The sequence below is a fragment of the Lates calcarifer genome, linkage group LG18 (genome assembly GCF_001640805.2).
Source record: "Lates calcarifer isolate ASB-BC8 linkage group LG18, TLL_Latcal_v3, whole genome shotgun sequence".
In the NCBI taxonomy this organism is placed as follows: Eukaryota; Metazoa; Chordata; class Actinopteri; family Centropomidae; genus Lates; species Lates calcarifer.
The window spans coordinates 7725927-7734632 of record NC_066850.1 but is presented as its reverse complement, the minus strand read 5'-3'; the positions used below and the strand labels follow the sequence as shown (position 1 = coordinate 7734632).

At 29.9% G+C, this 8706-nt stretch overlaps 1 long non-coding RNA gene across 1 annotated transcript; it reads left to right on the top strand.

The window, feature by feature from the left end:
* Nucleotides 1-242: 242 nt before the first annotated feature.
* Nucleotides 243-3846, top strand: LOC127143556 (uncharacterized). Its single transcript, XR_007815098.1, has 3 exons — nt 243-349; nt 1757-1818; nt 3225-3846. It is a non-coding gene; the product is annotated as an uncharacterized LOC127143556 (long non-coding RNA).
* Nucleotides 3847-8706: the final 4860 nt, after the last annotated feature.

Below are 8706 nucleotides of genomic sequence, written 5' to 3'. Positions count from 1 at the left end.
TTAAGCCTCAAGAGTAGGTCACAATGTATGAGCTGAGCTTACTCTTATTATAAGAAATTATTATAAAAACTAATTTTTAAATTGCTTTTCTCTCTGAGATTAATGAAGTCCAATTCTAGTAACTTAATTTATTCACTTCAAAACTCGGAAGTGTGATTGTCAGGGTTCTAGTGTTTAGTTTACTTCTCAGTGTTGTAGTCTTGTACACTGTTGAAGTTTTGGAGGTGAACTATTCTTTATTAATAAGGTTATTTGTTTTTCAAGTGTTGTACTTGTGTTTTCAGGTTTACTGGTTCAGGCTGCTGCAGCCTGGACAGAAACACCAGCTCTCACCTTAAAAACCAAACAGGTATGTGTCCTAAAGATTTATCCAGTCTGAAAAAACCATGTTGATGAGCTGAATTATTAATGTTAGTAACAGTGCTATTGTTTAAACCTTTGGTATTTAATGAATGACTAATAACTGATTAATCCTGTCTATACGTTGTCAGAAAGTAGTGCTGGTTATAATAATTTTCAAAACTCAAAATAGTTGTCAGTTAATTTTCTGCCTGTGGACTGAAGTATGATTTAAAAAGACCACATAGTTAAAGTTTTTATTATGCAGTTCACAGTAATATGTATGATCCCTCCAGTGATTAGTTGACAGACAATTAATATAGAAATGTAAGATTTAAGATAATCATATATATATATATTATTGATTCTTAAAGATGTGATGCTTTTTCTTGTCATATGTGACAGTAAACAGCCCATTTTCTGAGACACTCCTCTAATGTTTGGAAAACATTCTGGTTCAGCTTCACACTCTCTCTCTCCCTCTCTTTCACTCTCTTAAGCCTGGCTCACAACAAAAGATTTGTAAAATCTTATCCGATGTAGAAAATGTGAGAGACCACACACATGACGACCAATAATGTCAGATTTCACAGTTTTGTTCTTATAGTGTGTGACGTGCAGAGAGAAGACCAACACAGCTACACCACACACTAACAGATTCAACTACCAACAACCAGAGTCTGGACTCTCAGAACTCCAAATCTCGCAACATAAAAGTAAACAAACATGCCGGATGACAGCTTGCTTCCTGATTGGCCATGTTCCGTTTCATTTGCAAATGTTGAACTTATTTAAGATTTATAGGTGTGGCTCTGATTCTTCTGAGCAGATCAGGGAGGGTAACAGGAACATCTGACAAGACCATATTTAGAAACAACCGATAATTTGGCCTTTGCTGACTTTGATTGATTGATTTAGGCCGATAATCAGACCAGTCTTTTGGTGTGTACCCTGCTTTACTCTTTCTCTCCAATTCTGTCTGCCCCGCCCTCTCTGCTTCCTACTTTCTCTGTCTCTTTCTCTGTTCTTGCCTCCCCCCTTTAGTAAATCGTAAATATGTGAAGAACTTATTCAGTTCAGTTTCACACTAGAAACATTTTTCTTCATTGTGGCTTCTATCAACCAAATTTAGTTCAAATTTTAACCAACTTTAGAGAAACATTTCCATCCACTGCTGTCAGAGCAGCTCCTTTTGTCTTTGTGTAGAAAGCAAATTTAACTCTTGGACTAGTTCTGATTAGTCCAGAACCAGTTCGTCTACACTCTGGTTTCTCTGTAGATCTGGTTTCTTTGTAGAAGTGTGTTTTACTTCTCTTTTGCTAGTTTGAAGTTCAATACCCATAAACACTCTGTGCTTTTATTTTAATACATTAAAAGTCACATTTTATATTAATGTTTGTTGCGTTTTTCTCCACAGGATTCAAATGTCAACCATTAAATCACAGAGAGAAGAGACAGACGTGAAGACATTTCCAGAAGGTCAGTGTTAGTTTATTCTTTTCTATTTCTACATTCTATTCTTTTTTATTCTCTGACTCTGTCATTATCTCAGCTGCAGTTTGACACTTTGGAACAAACAGCAACAAACTTAAAGCTGCTGTAACTTTGACTAGACTTTATTGATTCCTTTGGGATGACTCCCTCAGGGAAATTAAGTTACTTATCAGTTGTAATTAGTATTAATTAGTATTTTTCAACAATGTAGCTGCAAAAAATAAGTTTAAAAAACATGGAATATGTATGTACGTATGTATATATCAAAATATGAAACCTTAGTTTAGAAGAGTACAGAAACCCTTTTAATAAATTGTTTTAAAATTAAGGTTAAAACGTTCAAATAAATTGAAAATTGAAAACCTTTAAATATTAAGTATAGGACCAACCTTCAAAAAAATAAAAAATAAAATAAAAAATAAATATAAAACCCTTAACAAACTACATAAAACAGGTTTGATGAATAAGGTTAGACCTTTAAATGTTCAACCTTTAAAGTCCATGTAAAGCAAATTCAGAGATTTGTCTATAAAAACATTATTTATGTTAGAAAATACTGGTTAGAGTAAGGTAGTAACACACTTGTTGCCATAATAACACACTAGTTATGACAAAGTAAGTTTATTATCAGTGTAACATTATACTTTGTTTTAATAAACATCACTTTTCCTGTATTTGTATATTTCAAATTTAGCTCAGTGGTTAATTGCACATTTTTCTGTGGTGTGACCGACTCAGAATGCTATTAGTGTAACTACTTTACATAGCCTTCAAAAGTATATATATAAACATTTAAGAATAAGTCTAAGAATTAAGTATGAAACCTGTACAAAACAAATGCAGAACCTTAAAAAAATGTCTTAGTATAAAGCCTCTAAATATATTTAGCTAAAACCTTGAAAAAATATATTATCATAAGTAAAACATGAGTATGAAACTTTTTGAAAATGAATTTAAAAAAGACCCTAAAAACTATATTTTCAAAATCTTCAAAACATGAGAATCATTACATTTTTTTCTTAAAATAAAATGATTTGTATAACTTCAGTTACAAAGTACAACTCAAGTTTAGAAAGACAATTATTTTATTCCAGCAAAGATAATGACAGACATTTGAACACAAGGAAACACTTGTTAGAGCTAGGGTTAATGTAGTTATGAGCACATTTTCCAAAGATGAACATGTCTATTAAGCATCTTTTGTATCACGCACAAACATGTAACTGCTTTAATGAAGACTTTGGAAAATCTGCCCATGACTACGTTACAAATGTAGAGAAAAACAAAGTGTTTTCACTTGAACAACAGGAAACCAACACTGTTACACAGTTAGTTACAGCAGTTAGATGGTGGAGGTCTTTTATCTAATTGTTTTCTTTCATCCACTTCAGGTCTTCAGCTGCCGTCATCTTCTCCTCCTGCAGACACAAGAACACGTATTATGACATGCGGCTTAAGACAAAGGAACTATCCTAAAGCAGCCACCTGACCTCTGTTTTCCACAGACACAGTTCTAAACAGTGTTTGTGGGTCAGGTTAGATTTTCATTTTCGTATGTTGCTATTTCTAACAGTGCAATATCAGTACTCAGATTCAATCTATTACTGTGTATAATTTTTATATCTTTTCTTGTACGTATAATGCCCTTTTCTATATTTGCTGTTGCAACACTGAATTTCTCAATTATCATATTCAAATAAATACTTGTGAACACTGAAAATTTTGCCAGTCTGTTTAATGTTGTATAAAAGTGAATATTTTTAGCTAGAGGCTAGGGTTAGGGTTAAGGCCTAGGCTTAGCCACAATTAAAATGTATAATTGCAAGCTGCAAGTAGAGAATATTTGGCATTTCTGCATTACAAAATCACTTTTGTGATATTTATTTGACGATAGAGGAACTCAACTCAAAAGATATACTATGACATTTTTTGGTGGTTTTTGACCCCTTACTATACTATGACATTTTTTGACCATTTTTCATGCCATACTATACTATGACATTTTTTGGTGGTTTTTGACCCTTACTATACTATGACATTTTTTGACCATTTTTCACAACATACTATACTATGACATTTTTTGACCATTTTTGACCCTTACTATACTATGACATTTTTTGACATTTTTGACCCCTTACTATACTATGACATTTTTTGACCATTTTTCATGACACTATACTATACTATGACATTTTTTGACCATTTTTGACCTTACTATACTATGACATTTTTGACATTTTTGACCCCTTACTATACTATGACATTTTTTGACCATTTTTCATGCCATACTATACTATGACATTTTTTGACCATTTTTGACCCCTTACTATACTATGACATTTTTTGACCATTTTTGACATACTATACTATGACATTTTTTGACCATTTTTCAATACACTATGACATTTTTGATGGTTTTTGACCCCTTACTATACTATGACATTTTTTGACCATTTTTCATGCTATGACATTTTTTTTGGTTTTTGACCCCTTACTATACTATGACATTTTTTGTTACTATACTATGACATTTTTTTTTTTGACTATACTATGACATTTTTTGACCATTTTTGACACCTTACTATACTATGACATTGACCATTTTTGACACCTTACTATACTATGACATTTTTTGACCAATTTTCATACCTTACTATACTATGACATTTTTTGACCATTTTTGACACCTTACTATACTATGACATTTTTTCATTTTTGACCCATACTATACTATGACATTTTTTGATGCATTTTTGACCCATACTATACTATGACATTTTTTGACCATTTTTGACCCTTACTATACTATGACATTTTTTGACGCATTTTTGACCCCTTACTATACTATGACATTTTTTGACCATTTTTCATGCCATACTATACTATGACATTTTTTGACCATTTTTGACCCCTTACTATACTATGACATTTTTTGGTGGCTTTTTGACCCCTTACTATACTATGACATTTTTTGACCATTTTTCATGCCATACTATACTATGACATTTTTTGTGAACCATTTTTGACCCTTACTATACTATGACATTTTTTGACCATTTTTGACATACTATACTATGACATTTTTTGACCATTTTTCATGCCATTACTATACTATGACATTTTTTGGACATTTTTGACAACCATACTATACTATGACATTTTTTGACCATTTTTGACCCCTTACTATACTATGACATTTTTTGACCATTTTTCATGCCATACTATACTATGACATTTTTTGATTTTTGACCCCTTACTATACTATGACATTTTTGACCATTTTTCATGCCTTACTATACTATGACATTTTTTGGTGGTTTTTGACCCTTACTATACTATGACATTTTTTGACGCATTTTTGACCCTACTATACTATGACATTTTTGGTTTTTGACCTTACTATGACATTTTTTGGTGGTTTTTGACTTGCCCTATACTATACTATGACATTTTTTGGTGTTTTGACCCCTTACTATACTATGACATTTTTTGACCATTTTTACATCCATACTATACTATGACATTTTTTGGTGGTTTTATGACCCTTACTATACTATGACATTTTTTGACCATTTTTCATGCCATTACTATACTATGACATTTTTTGACATTTTTGACCCTACTATACTATGACATTTTTTGGTGGTTTTTGACCCCTTACTATACTATGACATTTTTTGACCATTTTCATGCCACTTACTATACTATGACATTTTTTGACCATTTTTGACCCCTACTATACTATTTTTGACCATTTTTGACACCTTACTATACTATGACATTTTTCATTTTTTTACTATACTATGACATTTTTTGACCATTTTTGACACCTTACTATACTATGACATTTTTGACCATTTTTGACACCTTACTATACTATGACATTTTTTCATGGTTTTTGACCCCATACTATACTATGACATTTTTTGACCCATACCTTACTATACTATGACATTTTTTGACCAATTTTCATACCTTACTATACTATGACATTTTTTTTTGGACATTTTTTTTTTGACACCTTACTATACTATGACATTTTTTGACCATTTTGACACCTTACTATACTATGACATTTTTTCATTTTTGTACTATGACATTTTTTGACCAATTTTCATACCTTACTATACTATGACATTTTTTCATGGTTTTTGACACCTTACTATACTATGACATTTTTTGACTATACTATGACATTTTTGACCATTTTTTACCTTACTATACTATGACATTTTTGACCATTTTGACACCTTACTATACTATGACATTTTTTGGTTTTTGACTATACTATGACATTTTTTGACAATTTTTCATACCTTACTATACTATGACATTTTTCATTTTTGACTATACTATGACATTTTTTGACCAATTTTCATACCTTACTATACTATGACATTTTTTGACCATTTTTGACACCTTACTATACTATGACATTTTTTTTTTTTTTACTATACTATGACATTTTTTTCATTTTGACACCTTACTATACTATGACATTTTTGACCAATTTTCATACCTTACTATACTATGACATTTTTTGACCATTTTTGACACCTTACTATACTATGACATTTTTTCATGGTTTTTTACTATACTATGACATTTTTTGACAATTTTCATACCTTACTATACTATGACATTTTTTCATGGTTTTTGACATACTATACCATTTTTTGATACTATGTTCATTTTGCTATGACATTTTGACCATTTTTGACACCTACTATACTATGACATTTTTGACCATTTTTGACACCTTACTATACTATGACATTTTTTCATTTTTGACCCCATACTATACTATGACATTTTTGACCAATTTTCATACCTTACTATACTATGACATTTTTATTTTTGACACCTTACTATACTATGACATTTTTTGTACTATACTATGACATTTTTTGACCATTTTTGACACCTTACTATACTATGACATTTTTTGACCATTTTTGACACCTTACTATACTATGACATTTTTTGACCATTTTTGACCTTACTATACTATGACATTTTTTCATGGTTTTTGACACCCCATACTATACTATGACATTTTTTTGACCAATTTTCATACCTTACTATACTATGACATTTTTTCATTTTGACCCCATACTATACTATGACATTTTTTGACCAATTTTCATACCTTACTATACTATGACATTTTTTCATTTTTTTACTATACTATGACATTTTTGACCAATTTTCATGACTATGACTTTTTGACCATTTTTGACACCTTACTATACTATGACATTTTTTCATTTTTGTACTATACTATGACATTTTTTGACAATTTTCATACCTTACTATACTATGACATTTTTTGACCAATTTTCATACCTTACTATACTATGACATTTTTTGACCATTTTTGACACCTTACTATACTATGACATTTTTGACCAATTTCATACCTTACTATACTATGACATTTTTTGACCATTTTTACCTTACTATACTATGACATTTTTTCATTTTTGACCCATACTATACTATGACATTTTTTGACCAATTTTCATACCTTACTATACTATGACATTTTTCATTTTTGACTATACTATGACATTTTTTGACCATTTTGACACCTTACTATACTATGACATTTTTCATGGTTTTTGACCTTACTATACTATGACATTTTTTGACTATACTATGACATTTTTTCTTTACTATACTATGACATTTTTTCATTTTTGACCTTACTATACTATGACATTTTTTGACCATTTTCATACCTTACTATACTATGACATTTTTCATGGTTTTTGACCCATACTATACTATGACATTTTTTGACCAATTTTCATACCTTACTATACTATGACATTTTTTTTTTGACTATTTTTTGACTTACTATACTATGACATTTTTTGACCATTTTTGACACCTTACTATACTATGACATTTTTTCATTACTATACTATGACATTTTTTGACCAATTTTTTACTATACTATGACATTTTTGACCATTTTGACACCTTACTACTATGACATTTTTTCATTTTTTGACTATGACATTTTTGACCTTGTTCACCATTTTTGACACCTACTATACTATGACATTTTGACCATTTTTGACACCTTACTATACTATGACATTTTTTCATGGTTTTTGACCCCATACTATACTATGACATTTTTGACCATTTTGACACCTTACTATACTATGACATTTTTTCATTTTTTTTATATACTATGACATTTTTTGACCTTACTATACTATGACATTTTTTCATTTTTTACTATACTATGACATTTTTTGACCAATTTTCATACCTTATACTATGACATTTTTTGACCATTTTTGACTATGTTTTTGACCATTTTGACACCTTACTATACTATGACATTTTTTGACCATTTTTGACACCTTACTATACTATGACATTTTTTTTCATTTTTTACCCCATACTATACTATGACATTTTTTGACCAATTTTCATACCTTACTATACTATGACATTTTTTCATTTTTGACCTTACTATACTATGACATTTTTGACCATTTTGACACCTTACTATACTATGACATTTTTTGACCATTTTTGACACATACCTATTTATACTATGACATTTTTGACTATATTGACATTTTCATGGTTTTTGACCCTTACTATACTATGACATTTTTGACCAATTTTCATACCTTACTATACTATGACATTTTTTTTTTTACTATACTATGACACATTTTGACACCTTACTATACTATGTTTTTGATACTATGACACATTTTTTGACATATACTATGACATTTTTTGACCATTTTTACACCTACTATACTATGACATTTTTTCATGGTTTTGACCCCATACTATACTATGACATTTTTTGACCAATTTTCATACCTTACTATACTATTTTTC